Source organism: Anomaloglossus baeobatrachus, chromosome 9 (assembly GCF_048569485.1).
Source record: "Anomaloglossus baeobatrachus isolate aAnoBae1 chromosome 9, aAnoBae1.hap1, whole genome shotgun sequence".
Taxonomy (NCBI): domain Eukaryota; kingdom Metazoa; phylum Chordata; class Amphibia; order Anura; family Aromobatidae; genus Anomaloglossus; species Anomaloglossus baeobatrachus.
Window position 1 is genome coordinate 139,369,037 of NC_134361.1, and position 19,339 is coordinate 139,388,375.

Genomic DNA, 19,339 nt, shown 5'->3' on the forward strand with positions numbered 1-19,339 from the left:
CAACTCATTATAACTAAGCCATTATACTAGCAATTTTTGCTGCCAGTTTAAGGGCCGTAGTTGCATTGTCAGTGATATTTATTCTTTATTATTCTGCTGTTAATAAAGCTAGACCACCACTGCAATCTACACCACCTCTCAATTTTTACTACCACATTTTCAGTCCACAATCTTGTCGCAATCAACATGAGTGGCAAAATGACAGATGTTGGTGGAAAGGGGAAGAGGCGTGGTGGAAAAGGCAAAAAAGGTTTTGTCCGTGGGGAAGGTGGCAAAGCTCCATTATCATCTGCTGAAGATAGACCATCTACCAGCAAAAGTAAGATGTCTACTACTTACCATGGACAATCCGATGTGCTCCCTTTTTTACGGACACGAACAACAGGAACAAAGGTAGATGATGGCCAAAAAAGGAAAATGCTTGAATGGATCTCAAGTGGTCCAACAAGTGCCCTCTCAGCCACTTCAAGTACCGCATCCAAAAAACACCAGTCCTCTGAGTTGTCATCCCAATCACACTTGATTTCTCCCAGCTCTGAAGTCTCCATCAGCCCTGCACAGTATGGTGGAACTGAGATGGCTGAGTCTGCAGAGCTGTTCAGTCACACTATAGCCTGGGAATCAGAGGTCTGCTCCCAAGCTACAGTGAGTACAGAACAGGAAATGGTCTGCAGTGATGCCCAGAACCTTTGTGACTCGGATTCAGGCCGTGAGGAACAAGTTTCTGAGCATAATGTTGACCCTTTGTCACAAACTGTAACACCTGTGGTTATAGACAATGAGGAACATTCTGATGAAGATGAGATGCAGATACCCGATTGGGATGACAACTTAAATATTCGGTCAGGGCAAGAAGAGGCTCGGTCTGAGGGGGAGGGGAGTGCAAACACAACAATTGATGATGAAGTTCTAGATCCCACCTACTGTCAACCCCCAGTCAGGCACTCGAGGAGGTCAACAGAGGCGGTGGAGGAGGATGCAACCGACGACGAAGTTACCTTGCGCCTTCCTGGACAGAGTCGGAGCACTGGTAGCACGTCTACAACTGCATCCTCAGCCACCACTCTGACTCTGAGCATTATTCGGGGTGGATCAACAGGTCGCATGGCCTCTAAGCCTTGCCTAGCCTGGTCCTTTTTTGACATAGAAAAAGATCGCCCAAATTATGTGATCTGTAAAATTTGTCATGGTTCTCTTAGTAGAGGTCAAAACCTCAGCAGTTTGACAACTTCTTCCATGAATCGTCACATGAATAAATATCATATGGCCCGGTGGGAAGCTCACCGTGCTGCAATGCGGCCTAGCGGAGCGAACCATCCACCGCCTGCCCCTTCCAGTGCATCCGGGCGCTCGTCATCTTCTAGGACTGTGGGGACAGCTGTCACACCTGTTTTTCCACCCACAACTTCCACCACTGTAACCGCAACAGGCAGTTTGCTTGGTAGGTCGTCAGTTGTTTTGGAAGGGGAAACAAGTGAGTGTGTACAGCTCTCTCAGACATCGATAGCACCAACTTTGGATGAAGGCAACATCATGTCTCCGCCTGCACTTTCCTCACAAACCTGCATTTTTCCAGGGACACCCTACTCAACACCGTCTACACACAGCAGCCAGATCTCTGTCCCTCAGATGTGGTCAAATAAAAGGCCACTTCCTGCGACCCATGACAAAGCTAAGAGGTTGACTCTATCCCTCTGTAAGCTGTTGGCTACAGAAATGCTGCCTTTCCGCCTAGTGGACACACAGGATTTTAGAGACCTTATGTCTGTCGCTGTGCCCCAGTACCAGATGCCTAGTCGCCACTACTTCTCTAAGAAAGGTGTGCCCGCGCTACATCAGCATGTCGCACACAACATCACCGCTTCATTGAGAAACTCTGTGTGTGAACGGGTGCATTTCACCACCGATACTTGGACCAGTAAGCATGGACAGGGACGTTACATGTCGCTGACTGGGCACTGGGTAACTATGGTGATAGATGGTGAAGGGTCTGCTGCACAAGTTTTGCCGTCCCCACGACTTGTGTGTCAATCCTCTGTCTGTCCAAGTTCCGCCACTGCTTCTGCATCCTCCACCTCATCTGGGTCCTCCACCTCCGCCCCAAGCCTGCCTGGTCAGGCCACCAGCGTTCTCACTGCGCAGAAGGAATCACGCACCCCTCATTACTATGCTGGCAGCAGAGCACAACGGCATCAGGCGGTCTTTAGCTTGACATGTCTTGGGAATAAGAGTCACACAGCTGAGGAGTTGTGGTCAGCTCTGCGGTCCGAGTTTAATAAATGGTTGTCTCCACTCAACCTGCAGCCTGGTAAGGCCGTGTGCGACAATGCTGCAAACCTGGGTGCGGCCCTTCGCCTGGGCAAGGTGACACACGTACCTTGTATGGCTCACGTGTTGAACCTTGTCGTGCAGCAATTTTTAACACAGTATCCCGGGCTAGATGGCCTTCTGAACAGGGCACGAAAACTGTCTGCTCACTTCCGCCGTTCAAGCGCCGCAGCTGAGCGACTTGCATCGCTCCAGAAGTCTTTCGGCCTGCCGGTTCATCGCCTGAAATGCGATGTGCCGACACGCTGGAATTCAACTCTCCACATGTTACAGCGACTGTGGCAGCACCGCCGAGCCCTGGTGCAATACGTCATGACGTATAGCCTGGGCCAACGAGATGCAGAGGTGGGTCAGATCACCCTGATGGAGTGGTCTCAGATCAAGGACCTATGCACCCTTCTGCACAGTTTCGACATGGCGACGAATATGTTTAGCGCTGACAATGTCATTATCAGCATGACGATTCCAGTCATTTACATGCTGGAACACACGCTAAACACTATTCGGAGTCAGGGGGTGGGACATCAGGAAGGGGATGAACTACAGGAGGATTCATATGCACAAGGGACAACAACATCACCAAGGTCCAGACGTTCATCATCACCAAGGCGCCAGGCATGGGAGCATGGGGGACAGGGATCAACAAGGGCGCATGGTAGCAGGCGAGATGTTGAGGAAGGTGCAGGAGGACATGAAGAAATGGAGGACGAACTGTCCATGGACATGGAAGACTCAGCAGATGAGGGAGACCTTGGTCAAATTTCAGTTGAAAGAGGTTGGGGGGAGATGTCAGAGGACGAAAGAACGGTTAGCACCTCTATGCCACAAACACAGCGTGGACTTGGTCCGCATGGCTGCGCAAGACACATGAGTGCCTTCTTGTTGCACTACCTCCAACATGACCCTCGTATTGTCAAAATTAGAAGTGATGATGACTACTGGCTTGCCACACTATTAGATCCCCGGTACAAGTCCAAATTTTGTGACATAATTCCAGCCATAGAAAGGGATGCACGTATGCAGGAGTATCAGCAGAAGCTGTTACTCGATCTTAGATCCGCTTTTCCACCAAACAACCGTGCAGGTGCAGGGAGTGAATCTCCCAGTTGTAACTTGACAAACATGGGACGGTCTCGTCATCTTCAACAGTCTACACGTACCAGTAGGACCGTATCTGGTGCTGGTAACAGCAATTTTATGGAATCTTTTCATAATTTTTTTAGACCCTCCTTTGCAAGGCCACCAGAGACAACAAGTCTGACACATAGTCAACGGCTGGAGAGGATGATACAGGAGTATCTCCAAATGAACATCAATGCCATGACTGTGCAACTGGAGCCTTGCTCCTTTTGGGCTTCAAACCTAGAAAAATGGCCAGAGCTATCAACTTACGCCTTGGAGATTTTGTCGTGTCCAGCTGCCAGCGTTGCCTCTGAACGTGTCTTCAGTGCTGCTGGGTGTGTGCTGACAGATAAGCGCACGCGTCTGTCCAGTGACAATGTGGACAGACTGACGTTCATCAAAATGAACAAGTCATGGATCCAGAAGGAATTTACAACCCCTGTGTCATCCTGGGGAGAGTAAATGCTTGTGGATTTGGAATGTGCTTGATGCAAATCTAGCTGTGAAGTGTACAACTAGGGCACAAGTGCTGACACTGAATGGGTGGGTGTGTGTGGGGCACAATTTTTGGAAAAAAAGGGAAACTCCGCTTGGAGTAACCCTTGCTTGCTGTGTTTTTAAAAGAAGCCAAGATGAACAGAGCTGGGGTCAGGAAAGACTTTGCTACCTACCCCGGTGTCATCCTGGGGACGGATAAGAATGGCGTATTTTTGAATGTGCTTGATGCAAATCTAGCTGTGAAGTGTACAACTAGGGCACAAGTGCTGCCACTGAATGGGTGGGTGTGTGTGGGGCACAATTTTTGGAAAAAAAGGGAGACTCCGCTTGGAGTAACCCTTGCTTGCTGTGTTTTTAAAAGAAGCCAAGATGAACAGAGCTGGGATCAGGAAAGACTTTGCTACCTACCCCGGTGTCATCCTGGGGACGGATAAGAATGGCGTATTTTTGAATGTGCTTGATGCAAATCTAGCTGTGAAGTGTACAACTGGGGCACAACTGCTGCCACTTAAGGGCTGGGTGTGTGTGGGGCCAAATTTTTTGAAAAAAGGGAGACTCCGCTTGGAGTAACCCTTGCTTACAGTTTTTAAAAGAAGCCAAGATGAACAAGTCATGGGTCAGCAAAGACTTTGCTACGTACTCCGGTGTCATCCTGGGGACGGTTAATTATGGCGTATTTTTGAATGTGCTTGATGCAAATCTAGCTGTGAAGTGTACAACTGGGGCACAACTGCTGCCACTGAAGGGGTGGGTGTGTGTGGGGCCCAATTTTTGGAAAAAAGGGAGACTCCGCTTGGAGTAACCCTTGCTTGCTGTGTTTTTAAAAGAAGCCAAGATGAACAGAGCTGGGATCAGGAAAGACTTTGCTACCTACCCTGGTGTCATCCTGGGGACGGTTAATTAGGCCGTATTTTTGAATTTGCTTGATGCAAATCAAAACATCATGTTTGCAATTAGGGCACAAGTGCTGCCACTGATGGGGTGGGTGTCTGTGTGGCCCAATTTTTGGAAAAAAGGGAGACTCCGCTTGGAGTAACCCTTGCTTGCTGTGTTTTTAAAAGAAGCCAAGATGAACAGAGCTGGGGTCAGGAAAGACTTTGCTACCTACCCCGGTGTCATCCTGGGGATGGATAAGAATGGCGTATTTTTGAATGTGCTTGATGCAAATCTAGCTGTGAAGTGTACAAGTGGGGCACAACTGCTGCCACTTAAGGGCTGGGTGTGTGTGGGGCCCAATTTTTTGAAAAAAGGGAGACTCCGCTTGGAGTAACCCTTGCTTACATTGTTTTTAAAAGAAGCCAAGATGAACAAGTCATGGGTCAGCAAAGATTTTGCTACCTACTCCGGTGTCATCCTGGGGACGGTTAATTATGGCGTATTTTTGAATGTGCTTGATGCAAATCTAGCTGTGAAGTGTACAACTGGGGCACAACTGCTGCCACTGAAGGGGTGGGTGTGTGTGGGGCCCAAATTTTGGAAAAAAGGGAGACTCCGCTTGGAGTAACCCTTGCTTGCTGTGTTTTTAAAAGAAGCCAAGATGAACAGAGCTGGGATCAGGAAAGACTTTGCTACCTACCCTGGTGTCATCCTGGGGACGGTTAATTAGGCCGTATTTTTGAATGTGCTTGATGCAAATCAAAACATCATGTTTGCAACTAGGGCACAAGTGCTGCCACTGATGGGGTGGGTGTCTGTGTGGCCCAATTTTTGGAAAAAAGGGAGACTCCGCTTGGAGTAACCCTTGCTTGCTGTGTTTTTAAAAGAAGCCAAGATGAACAGAGCTGGGGTCAGGAAAGACTTTGCTACCTACCCCGGTGTCATCCTGGGGACGGATAAGAATGGCGTATTTTTGAATGTGCTTGATGCAAATCTAGCTGTGAAGTGTACAACTAGGGCACAAGTGCTGCCACTGAATGGGTGGGTGTGTGTGGGGCACAATTTTTGGAAAAAAAGGGAGACTCCGCTTGGAGTAACCCTTGCTTGCTGTATTTTTAAAAGAAGCCAAGATGAACAAGTCATGGGTCAGGAAAGACTTTGCTACCTACCCTGGTGTCATCCTGGGGACGGTTAATTAGGCCGTATTTTTGAATTTGCTTGATGCAAATCAAAACATCATGTTTGCAATTAGGGCACAAGTGCTGCCACTGATGGGGTGGGTGTCTGTGTGGCCCAATTTTTGGAAAAAAGGGAGACTCCGCTTGGAGTAACCCTTGCTTGCTGTGTTTTTAAAAGAAGCCAAGATGAACAGAGCTGGGGTCAGGAAAGACTTTGCTACCTACCCCGGTGTCATCCTGGGGACGGATAAGAATGGCGTATTTTTGAATGTGCTTGATGCAAATCTAGCTGTGAAGTGTACAAGTGGGGCACAACTGCTGCCACTTAAGGGCTGGGTGTGTGTGGGGCCCAATTTTTTGAAAAAAGGGAGACTCCGCTTGGAGTAACCCTTGCTTACATTGTTTTTAAAAGAAGCCAAGATGAACAAGTCATGGGTCAGCAAAGATTTTGCTACCTACTCCGGTGTCATCCTGGGGACGGTTAATTATGGCGTATTTTTGAATGTGCTTGATGCAAATCTAGCTGTGAAGTGTACAACTGGGGCACAACTGCTGCCACTGAAGGGGTGGGTGTGTGTGGGGCCCAAATTTTGGAAAAAAGGGAGACTCCGCTTGGAGTAACCCTTGCTTGCTGTGTTTTTAAAAGAAGCCAAGATGAACAGAGCTGGGATCAGGAAAGACTTTGCTACCTACCCTGGTGTCATCCTGGGGACGGTTAATTAGGCCGTATTTTTGAATGTGCTTGATGCAAATCAAAACATCATGTTTGCAACTAGGGCACAAGTGCTGCCACTGATGGGGTGGGTGTCTGTGTGGCCCAATTTTTGGAAAAAAGGGAGACTCCGCTTGGAGTAACCCTTGCTTGCTGTGTTTTTAAAAGAAGCCAAGATGAACAGAGCTGGGGTCAGGAAAGACTTTGCTACCTACCCCGGTGTCATCCTGGGGACGGATAAGAATGGCGTATTTTTGAATGTGCTTGATGCAAATCTAGCTGTGAAGTGTACAACTAGGGCACAAGTGCTGCCACTGAATGGGTGGGTGTGTGTGGGGCACAATTTTTGGAAAAAAAGGGAGACTCCGCTTGGAGTAACCCTTGCTTGCTGTGTTTTTAAAAGAAGCCAAGATGAACAAGTCATGGGTCAGGAAAGACTTTGCTACCTACCCTGGTGTCATCCTGGGGACGGTTAATTAGGCCGTATTTTTGAATTTGCTTGATGCAAATCAAAACATCATGTTTGCAATTAGGGCACAAGTGCTGCCACTGATGGGGTGGGTGTCTGTGTGGCCCAATTTTTGGAAAAAAGGGAGACTCCGCTTGGAGTAACCCTTGCTTGCTGTATTTTTAAAAGAAGCCAAGATGAACAGAGCTGGGGTCAGGAAAGACTTTGCTACCTACCCCGGTGTCATCCTGGGGACGGATAAGAATGGCGTATTTTGGAATGTGCTTGATGCAAATCTAGCTGTGAAGTGTACAACTAGGGCACAAGTGCTGCCACTGAATGGGTGGGTGTGTGTGGGGCACAATTTTTGGAAAAAAAGGGAGATTCCGCTTGGAGTAACCCTTGCTTGCTGTGTTTTTCAAAGAAGCCAAGATGAACAGAGCTGGGATCAGGAAAGACTTTGCTACCTACCCCGGTGTCATCCTGGGGACGGATAAGAATGGCGTATTTTTGAATGTGCTTGATGCAAATCTAGCTGTGAAGTGTACAACTAGGGCACAAGTGCTGCCACTGAATGGGTGGGTGTGTGTGGGGCACAATTTTTGGAAAAAAAGGGAGATTCCGCTTGGAGTAACCCTTGCTTGCTGTGTTTTTAAAAGAAGCCAAGATGAACAGCGCTGGGATCAGGAAAGACTTTGCTACCTACTCCGGTGTCATCCTGGGGACGGTTAATTATGGCGTATTTTTGAATGTACTTGATGCAAATCTAGCTGTGAAGTGTACAACTAGGGCACAAGTGCTGCCACTGAATGGGTGGGTGTGTGTGGGGCACAATTTTTGGAAAAAAATGGAGACTCCGCTTGGAGTAACCCTTGCTTGCTGTGTTTTTAAAAGAAGCCAAGATGAACAGAGCTGGGATCAGGAAAGACTTTGCTACCTACTCCGGTGTCATCCTGGGGACGGTTAATTATGGCGTATTTTTGAATGTGCTTGATGCAAATCTAGCTGTGAAGTGTACAACTAGGGCACAAGTGCTGCCACTGAATGGGTGGGTGTGTGTGGGGCACAATTTTTGGAAAAAAGGGAGACTCCGCTTGGAGTAACCCTTGCTTGCTGTGTTTTTAAAAGAAGCCAAGATGAACAGAGCTGGGATCAGGAAAGACTTTGCTACCTACCCCAGTGTCATCCTGGGGACGGATAAGAATGGCGTATTTTTGAATGTGCTTGATGCAAATCTAGCTGTGAATTGTACAACTGGGGCACAACTGCTGCCACTGAAGGGGTGGGTGTGTGTGGGGCCCAATTTTTGGAAAAAAGGGAGACTCCGCTTGGAGTAACCCTTGCTTGCTGTGTTTTTAAAAGAAGCCAAGATGAACAGAGCTGGGATCAGGAAAGACTTTGCTACCTACCCAGGTGTCATCCTGGGGACGGATAAGAATGGCGTATTTTTGAATGTGCTTGATGCAAATCTAGCTGTGAAGTGTACAACTGGGGCACAACTGCTGCCACTTAAGGGGTGGGTGTGTGTGGGGCCCAATTTTTTGAAAAAAGGGAGACTCCGCTTGGAGTAACCCTTGCTTACATTGTTTTTAAAAGAAGCCAAGATGAACAAGTCATGGGTCAGCAAAGACTTTGCTACCTACTCCGGTGTCATCCTGGGGACGGTTAATTATGGCGTATTTTTGAATGTGCTTGATGCAAATCTAGCTGTGAAGTGTACAACTGGGGCACAACTGCTGCCACTGAAGGGGTGGGTGTGTGTGGGGCCCAATTTTTGGAAAAAAGGGAGACTCCGCTTGGAGTAACCCTTGCTTACATTGTTTTTAAAAGAAGCCAAGAAGAACAAGTCATGGGTCAGCAAAGACTTTGCTACCTACTCCGGTGTCATCCTGGGGCCGGTTAATTATGGCGTATTTTGGAATGTGCTTGATGCAAATCTAGCTGTGAAGTGTACAACTGGGGCACAACTGCTGCCACTGAAGGGGTGGGTGTGCTGGGCACAATTTTTGGAAAAAAGGGAGGCTCCGCTTGGAGTCACCTTGCGGTGTTTTACATGAGTTTATAAGGGCGTGCCATGCCTATATCTGTGTCTCCTCCTCTTTTTCCTTGTCCAGCTGTTTTGTTTTCGCATCAGTATATGTCCTTGTCACTTTCCCATGTGTTGTGAGTTGTTTGTCACCTTTTGGATACCTTTGAGGGTGTTTTCTAGGTGTTTTTCTGTGTTTGTGATTGCCTGCCATTGTTTCCTATGCAGTTCGAGTTCGGTTCGTCGAACGTTTGACGAGCCGAACTCGAACGGGACCTCCGTTCGGCGAACCGGCCTCGAGCCGAACCGGGACCGGTTCGCTCATCTCTACTGCCTGCATTGCACACTCCAACTCTTTTTAACTAAGCCATTATACTAGCAAACAGTCAGTGTACCTAGTGGCATCCTAAACGTGGCTATTGTACTTTTGTGTAGTCAAACTAGTGCAAAGATATTTGCAGCACCTCTGCCTGCATTGCACACCCCAACTCTTTTTAACTAAGCCATTATACTAGCAAACAGTCAGTGTACCTAGTGGCATCCTAAACGTGGCTATTGGACTTTTGTGTAGTCAAACTAGTGGAAAGATATTTGCAGCATGTCTGCCTGCATTGCACACTCCAACTCTTTTTAACTAAGCCATTATACTAGCAAACAGTCAGTGTACCTAGTGGCATCCTAAACGTGGCTATTGGACTTTTGTCTAGTCACACTATTGCAAAGATATTTGCAGCACCTCTGCCTGCATTGCACACTCAAACTCATTGTTACTAAGCCATTATACTAGCAAACACTCAGTGTACCTAGTGGCATACAAGAAGTGGCTGTTGTACTCCATTAGTGCCCCACTGGTGCAAATCTATGTGCAGCACCTCTGCATGACACCCTCCTGCTCTGTTTTTAATGAGCTATAATGATAGCAAAAAATACTGCCATTTAGTGGCATCATAGAACTGGCTGTTGTATTCCATTAGTGCCCCACTGGTGCCAAGCTATTTCTAGCACCTCTGCATGACACCCTCCTGCTCTGTTTTTAATAAGCTATAATGATAGCAAAAAATACTGCCATTTAGTGGCATCATAGAACTGGCTGTTGTATTCCATTAGTGCCCCACTGGTGCCAAGCTATTTCTAGCACCTCTGCATGACACCCTCCTGCTCTGTTTTTAATAAGCTATAATGATAGCAAAAAATACTGCCATTTAATGGCATCATAGAACTGGCTGTTGTATTCCATTAGTGCCCCACTGGTGCCAAGCTATTTATAGCACCTCTACATGACACCCTCATGCACATTTTGCTACGCTAATGTTATAGCAAACTCAGGGAATTCATTGCTGCATTTGATAATTCGGAGGGATAGAAAGTCAGGCTTCCTTTAGCTTTTCCTTCTGTTCATAGACAGCATCTCCAAGAGCAATTTCTCCTCCACGTCTAAGTGTGGAGAGGCAGCTAGTGCGCATGCGTGTGCCGATTTACCCCAGCTGCAGCCTAATTACAGTGTTTCGCCTAGTGAGTATGCTCAGCCTGACTGTGCCATTCCTGACGCTAAAGCCCACTTTACACGTTGCAATTAGTTGTACAATCGCATTTGCGATGTGACACGCCCAGGTTGCATACGGGATCTATGAGATTTCACGTAGGTCGTTCATTTGCTGTCACACGTGCGTTAGTAGCCTATGTTAAATTGATCAATGTTATGTGCGATCCTTTAGATCATGTGTTCTGTGACGTATGCATCGGGCACCTTTTTTTTTTTATTTATTGACTTGCCAAGCGTGTGTAATGTGTAGGGATGCGTTTTTACTATGTGATCTGCCATTCAGCTCTGCTACATGGCCGCTGACAGCAGACACAGACAGCCATGTAGCAGAGGTGAATGGCAGATGACAGCAGCCACAGACAGAGCCGCACTGTCAGAATGAACTCGGGTGAACTTCACCCGACTTCATTGTCATGCTGCAGCATTGTCTGTGTCGCGCCCTGATTAGCGGTCACCTGTGAAGGACTCACCGGTGACCGCTAATCTCCTAAATTACTGAAGTTAGCAGCCCTCTCTCATATACTCACCAATCCCCGATCCCCGGCGCTGCACGGCATTCACACTGCTCCGGCGGCTTTTACGGTTTTGAAAAAGCCGGCCGCCCATTAAACAATCTCGTATTCCCTGCTTACCCCGCCCACCGGCGCCTATGATTGGTTACAGTGAGACACGCCCCCACTCTGAGTGACAGGTGTCACACTGCACCCAATCACAGCAGCCGGTGGGCGTGTCTATACTGTGTAGTGAAATAAATAATTAAATAATTAAAAAAAACGGCGTGCGGTTCCCCCCATTTTTAAAACCAGCCAGATAAAGCCATACGGCTGAAGGCTGGTATTCTCAGGATGGGGAGCTCCACGTTATGGGGAGCCCCCCACCCTAACAATATCAGCCAACAGCCGCCCAGAATTGCCGCATACATTATATGCGACAGTTCTGGGACTGTACCCGGCTCTTCCCGATTTGCCCTGGTGCGTTGGCAAATCGGGGTAATAAGGAGTTATTGGCAGCCCATAGCTGCCAATAAGTCCTAGATTAATCATGTCAGGCGTCTATGAGACACCCTCCATGATTAATCTGTAAGTTACAGTAAATAAACACACACCAGAAAAAATCCTTTATTAGAAATAAAAACACACACATATACCCTGGTTCACCACTTTAATCAGCCCCAAAAAGCCCTCCTTGTCCGGCGTAATCCAGGATGATCCAGCGTCGCATCCACCGCAGCTGCATGGAGGTGACCGGAGCCGCAGCAGACACAGCCGCTCCGGTCACCTCCACACAGCAAATGAACACAGCCGCGCGATCAGCTGCTGTCACTGAGGTTACCCGCGGCTACCGCTGCATCCACCGGTGGCCGCGGGTTAACCTCAGTGACAGCAGCTGATCGCGCGGCTGTGTTCATTTCCTGTGTGGAGGTGACCGGAGCGGCTGTGTCTGCTGCGGCTCCGGTCACCTCCATGCAGCTGCGCTGGATGCGACGCTGGATCATCCTGGATTACGCCGGACAAGGAGGGCTTTTTGGGGCTGATTAAAGTGGTGAACCAGGGTATATGTGTGTGTTTTTATTTCTAATAAAGGATTTTTTCTGGTGTGTGTTTATTTACTGCAACTTACAGATTAATCATGGAGGGTGTCTCATAGACGCCTGACATGATTAATCTAGGACTTATTGGCAGCTATGGGCTGCCAATAACTCCTTATTACCCCGATTTGCCAACGCACCAGGGCAAATCGGGAAGAGCGGGGTACAGTCCCAGAACTGTCGCATATAATGTATGCGGCAATTCTGGGCGGCTGTTGGCTGATATTGTTAGGGTGGGGGGCTCCCCATAACGTGGAGCTCCCCATCCTGAGAATACCAGCCTTCAGCCGTATGGCTTTATCTGGCTGGTTTTAAAAATGGGGGGAACCGCACGCCGTTTTTTTTAATTATTTAATTATTTATTTCACTACACAGTATAGACACGCCCACCGGCTGCTGTGATTGGGTGCAGTGTGACACCTGTCACTCAGAGTGGGGGCGTGTCTCACTGTAACCAATCATAGGCGCCGGTGGGCAGGGAAAGCAGGGAATACGAGATTGTTTAATGGGCGGCCGGCTTTTTCAAAACAGTAAAAGCCGCCGGAGCAGTGTGAATGCCGTGCAGCGCCAGGGATCGGGGATCGGTGAGTATATGAGAGAGGGGGATAGACTGACATGGACTGAGAGTGAGGGACAGAGATAGTGACGGACTGACAGAGATTAGTGCATGACAGACATTGTGAGGCGCTTCAGAACGCAGCATTTCAGCTGCGCTCTGAAGCAGACCTTTTTTAAGCTGCGGTGCAGAGCGCACACCTGCGCACATAGCCTCAGACATCACAATCGTATGAGGGATGTCACACGTTACAATTGACTAGGTTCGTGCAACAAAACGCTCAATTCTAGAGAATGATACGATGTGTTTGCGATCAACGGTTTTGCGTTCAATCCTGATCGCACGTAGCTGTCACACGCAGATACCTCACAAACGATGCCGGATGTGCGTCCCTTACAACTTGACCCCAACGACGGATTGTGAGATATATTGAAGCGTGTGTAGCGGGCTTAAGTCTTCATTTCGGGATACAGCGCATGCTCCCACACTAAGTGTGAAAAGCCTCTTTGCACAGGTGCTTGCATTCCGTGCCGGGTCTAAGTCCTGTTTTGTGCCTAGACACCATGCTAAAGCTGATAGTCTTTTTTCAGAGACTGTATTTCATGCTACTGAGCATGCTCAGGCACTTACTGCATCAGAGACTAGGTCCGGTAATGAACTCTTTGGCCCTGCCCCTGATGTGGGGGTCCCATATAGACCACAGGGCATCAGGTGTCCTCCCAAATGGCTTGCAGAGGCCCACCCCTATGACTTGTCACCGCATTATTGATGGTCAGACGATGACTGGTGAGGTGTTTGGGTCATGGCAGCCATGAGGTCATCATTGAAGTTGCGGTTCCAAATAGGACGCTAGTTATGCCACTCATGACGTGTCACTCTGCTTTTGTCTCCAGGAGGTGCATTGTTGTCCACCCTGGTTTGGGGCGGACGCAGGTTATAAAACGGGCTGGAGCCAACAAGGAGGTGCGCAGTCTTCTATTATGCTCCGAAAGAGCACACCTCCATGTGTTGAACCCATTGCGGCTTTAGGCCAGAGGTAAGCAGGGATAGGGTGTCGATGCAGGCCACCACCACAGTTGGTAACACAGAACGGTTAAGACCAGCTCCTGTCCTACCAGTCCTGCTTGTGCAGCCCAGTGGCATTAACAGGCCTGCTGCTGCTGATGCGCCTGCTGTCCACAGGTGTGCCCTTACGCACATGGTCAGCGTACTCAATGGCCCCTGTGTTAACAGGGAGTTCCTGGGCTGGGTGGGCATGTGGACCCTGTGACGCTAACAGGGCTCCCAGTCTCCAGATCCGAATGGCGTCTAACTCGGTTCAGGCTACTATTAGTTTCATAGCCACACAGCTCTGTATCCTCCACCAAACCTTCCAGTTGCCAACCTCTCCTTTTCCAACTGGGAGCACGGTGCACTCTGACTGCTGATGGGGATATATACCTTTTTCTTTCTTTTCTTATTAATTTTCGTTATATAGCGGTAACATAGTATATACCACTTTATCCAAATCTGCCAGTCCCACTGTAACAGATGGTGTTTCTTCAGCAAATGTTACTGTTGCTTAACCACCAAATCCACGGACCAAAACTTTTTTCCCCTTTCCAACACACCTGTTCCCCTTTCCACCAGCATCTGTCCTTTTTCAACTCATTTTGGTATATGACCAAAAGTGCAACTCTGCAGGGACACCGTACTCAACGCCATCTCAGCACAGCAGCCAGCCCTCGGTCCCTCAGATGTGGACAAGTAAAAGACCATTTCCTCCTATCCATGACAAAGCGTTGAGATTCACTCTGTGCAGCACTGGTGTTTAGTGGAAAAGCAGATCTAAGATTGCGTATCACATTCTGCAGATACTCCTGTATACGTGCGTCCATTTCTATGGCAGGAATTATTTCGCCAAATTTTGTCTTGTACCGGGGATCTAACAGTGTGGCAACCCAGTAGTTAGCATTACTTCGAATTTGTACAATCCGAGGGTCATGTTGTAGGTAGTGCAGCAAGAAGGCGCTCATGTGTCTTGTGCATCCAGGAGGACCAAGTCCTTGGTGTGTTGGTGGCAGAGAGGTGAGAATCGTGCCTCCTTCCTCTGCCCTCTCCCCACAACCTCGCACAACCGAAATGTGAGCAAGCTCTCACTCATCTGCTGAGTCTTCCATGCCCATCGCCAGTTCGTCCTCCATTTCTTCATGGGCTCCTGCACCTTCCTCAACACTTTTTGCTAATACTATGCGCCCTTGTTAATCCCTCTCCCTCACCATGACTGCCGCATAGGTGCTGCTGACCATCTGGACCTCGTAGATCTTGTTATCCCTTCCGCATATGACTCCTCCTGTACTTCCTCCCCTTCCTCTTGTCCCAACACCTGACTCCGAATAATAATTACAGTGTGCTCCATCATGTAGATGACCAGAATTGTCACGCTGAGAATGACATTGCCAGTGCTAAACATCTTCGTCGACATTTGTAAACTGTGTAGCAGGGTGCATAGGTCCTTGATCTGACACCACTCCAGCAGCATGATCTGCACCACCTCTGGATCAAGTTATCCCAGGCTATATGTCATAACGTATTGCAGCAGGGTTCGGCGGTGCTGCCACAAACGCTGCAACATGTGCAGATTCAAATTCCTGCGTGTGGGCACATCGCATTTCAGGCGTTTAACCACCAGACCTAAAGACTTCTGTAGCGACGAAAGTTGTTGAGCTGCTGTGTGCGCACGATGGAAGTGAGCACATAGCGAGCGTGCCCGCTGCACAAGGCCATGTAGGCCGTGATGGTGTTTTAAAAATTGCTGGAGAATTAGGTTCAACACGTGAGCCATACAAGGCACGTGTGTCACATTGCCCTGACGATGGCCCGCAGCCAGGTTTGCATCATTGCCGCACACGGCTGTTAAGTCACCAACGGAGTCCGCTCCGTCAATTTGTACTCCGGTCGCCAGGTGACAACGTGTTCCTTTCATGCATAGTGCTGATGATGGGAGAGGAGTCGATGCCAGCGGCGCAGGTGGACGCAGGTTATGCTCACCCACTGGGCTGCATTACCTTGACAGATGCAGAATCTCTGGCTGAATGTAGCTGGTGGGTATCTCACAGATGAAATACCATCATTCAGCTACAACCAATGGGAAGACACCACACCCTTTTTTATGCCCATCCTGTCTGCAGACCACTGCCAGACATAGCTCTGCTTTTACCCCCAGTTCAGTTTTATGATTTTGTGTGCTTGTTACCTGACTACTTTTCCTGCTTGCTGTTTATGTACCTTGTTGGCCGATCCGCATTTCACCTCTGCTTGTTTTCTGATTAAGTCCTGGCCGTCCCATTCTGTTCCTGTTCCTCAATTAATGTTTTGACCCTGCCTGACTACTATTCTCTGGAACTGCAGCCTTCCACAGGTATTAATCACCTTGGGCCCGGTGTAATTCCTAATCCCTGTATAGGGGTTAAAGGGTTTCAGGATTCTAGGGGTCCTGCTTGGTGAGTGGCTTCCCTCTAGCCTATCATTTACAGCCCATCTGAGTGTGTGGATCAAGGAAGGCGTTACACCGTGCTCTCTGCAGAAGGCCATGTGGGCCAGGATAGTGCTTTAAAAATTGCTGGACAACCAGGTTCAACACGTGAACCACACAAGGCACGTGTGTCACATTGTCACAGCGAAGGGCCGCACCCATGTTTGCATCATTGTCGCACCCGGCCTTCCCTGGCTGCTGGTTGAGTGGAGACAACCATTGATGAAACTCGGTCTCCAGAGCTAACCGTCCACAACTTCTCAGCGGTGTGACTCACATTTCCCATACATTTCAAAGTAAAACTTTGACCGCCTGATGGCATTGAGCTCTGCTGCCAGCATAGTAAGGAGGTGTGTGGTAGTCCTTGTGCGCAGTTACAAGGAAGGGTGGCCTGACCACACAGGGTTTGCGCCAAGGTGGAGGACCCACACGAGGTTGAAGAGGCAGAAGCAGTGTATTAACTTCTACATACAGAAGAAGGATTGAAACAACTCGTGGGGACGGCAAGACTTGTAGAGCAGACCCTTCTCCATCTCTCCCCACAGTAACCCATTGCCTAGTCAGCGACATGTAACGCCCCTGTCCATGCTTACTGGGCCAATTATCTGTGGTGAAATGCACCCTGTCACACAGAGTTTCTCAAGGAATCAGTGATGTTTAGTGCGACATGCTGGTGTAGCGCGTGCACGCCTTTGTTGGAGAAGGAGTGGCGCCTGGGCATCGGTTCTTGGGGCACTGCGATGGGCATAAGGTCTCAAAAATCCTCGGTTAAAAAGGTTGGAAAGGCAGCATTTTGGTAGCCAACAGTTTCCAGATGCTGAAAGTCAACCTCTAAGCCATGTCATGCCCTTCTAAAAGCATGTAAAACACAGCGAGGGGACTCCAACCACAGTCTCCCTCGTTTCCACTAACTGGGCCACACACACCCCACTTGACTGGCATCGGTTGAGCCCCCTTTTGAAAAAGAAAAAGATGCTTTGCATGAAGCACTCTCAAAAATACGCGTGCCTTTCCCGTCCCCTGGCTGACCCAGGGGAAGAAAAGTCCTCTGAGAGCCATGACTTGTTCATCTTAGTTCTTTTAGAAACACAGCGAGGGGACTCCAACCACAGTCTCCCTCGTTTCCACTAACTGGGCCACACACACCCCACTTGACTGGCATCGGTTGAGCCCCCTTTTGAAAAAGAAAAAGATGCTTTGCATGAAGCACTCTCAAAAATACGCGTGCCTTTCCCGTCCCCTGGCTGACCCAGGGGAAGAAAAGTCCTCTGAGAGCCATGACTTGTTCATCTTGGTTCTTTTAGAAACACAGCAAGGGGACTCCAACCACAGTCTCTCTCGTTGCCACTAATTGGGCCACACACACCCCACTTGACTGGCACCAATTGACCCAATTTTCAAGATGAAAAAGATGCTTTGCATGAAGCACTCTCAAAAATACGCGTGCCTTTCCCGTCCCCTGGCTGACCCAGGGGAAGAAAAGTCCTCTGAGAGCCATGTCCACATTGTCAGTGGACAGACACGTGTGCTTATCTGCCAGCAGACCCCCAGCAGCACTGAAGACAGGTTCCGAGAGAACGCTGGCTGCAGGACACGACAAGATCCCCAAGGCGTACGTGGCGAGCTCAGGCAATTTATCAAGATTGGAAGCCTAAAATGAGCAGGGCTCAAGTTGCACAATAATGGAATCGATGTTTCCTTGCATATACTCATATATCTGTGTGTCCTCCTCTTTTTCCTTGTCCAGCTGTTTTGTTTTCGCATGAGTATATGTCCTTGTCACTTTCCCATGTGTTTGTGTTGTGTTGTGAGTTGTTTGTCACCTTTTGGACACCTTTGAGGGTGTTTTCTAGGTGTTTTTATGTGTTTGTGATTGCCTGCCATTGTTTCCTATGCAGTTCGAGTTCGGTTCGCCGAACGTTCGACGAGCCGAACTCGAACGGGACCTCCGTTCGGCGAACCGACCTCGAGCCGAACCGGGACCGGTTCGCTCATCTCTAGTCCGCAGTCGCTCCAGAAAATGGCGCTTTCATAGAAGCGCCATCATCTGGCGCTGTATCCAACTCTTCCAGCTGCCCTGGGTAATAATGAGTTAATACTAGCTTTGTTTTACTAGCTAGTATTAAGTCAGAGATTCTTAATGTCAGGAAAGTTTGACCTGGCCATTAAAAATCTCCAATAAAGGGTTAAAAAAAAGATACCACACAGAGAAAAAATACTTTAACCCCTTCACGACCGGCCGATTTTTCGCTTTCCGTTTTTTTTTTTCGCCATTCTTTTTCTGAGAGACGTAACTTTTTTATTTTTCAGTCAATATGGTCATGTGAGGGCTCATTTTTTGCGGAACGAGCTGTACCTTTAAATGAAACCATCAGTTTTACCATATAGTGTACTAGAAAACGGCAAAAAAAATCCAAATGCAGAAAAATTGCAAAAAAAGTGCGATAGCACTATGGTTTTTGAGATATTTTATTCACTGTGTTCACTATATGATAAAACTGATGTGTGGGTGTGATGCCTCAGGTCAGTGCAAGTTTGTAAACACCAAACATGTATAAGTTTACTTTTATATAAGGGGTTAAAAAAAAATTGGAAGTTCGTCCGAAAAAAGTGGCGCACGTTTTACGCCATATTCCGTGACCCGTAGCGTTCTCATTTTTCGGGATCTATGGCTCAATGATGGCTTATTTTTTGCGTCTCGAGCTGACATTTTTAACGGTACCATTTTTGCGCAGATGCTACGTTTTGATCGCCTCTTATTGCATTTTGCGCAAAAGTTGTGGCGACAAAAAAACATTGTTTTGGCGTTTGGAATTTTTTTGCCGCTACGCCATATACTGATCAGATTAATTGATTTTATATTTTGATAGATCGGGCGTTTCTGAACGCAGCGATACCAAATGTGTGTATATTTTTTATTTTTTTAACCCTTTAATTTTCAATGGGGCGA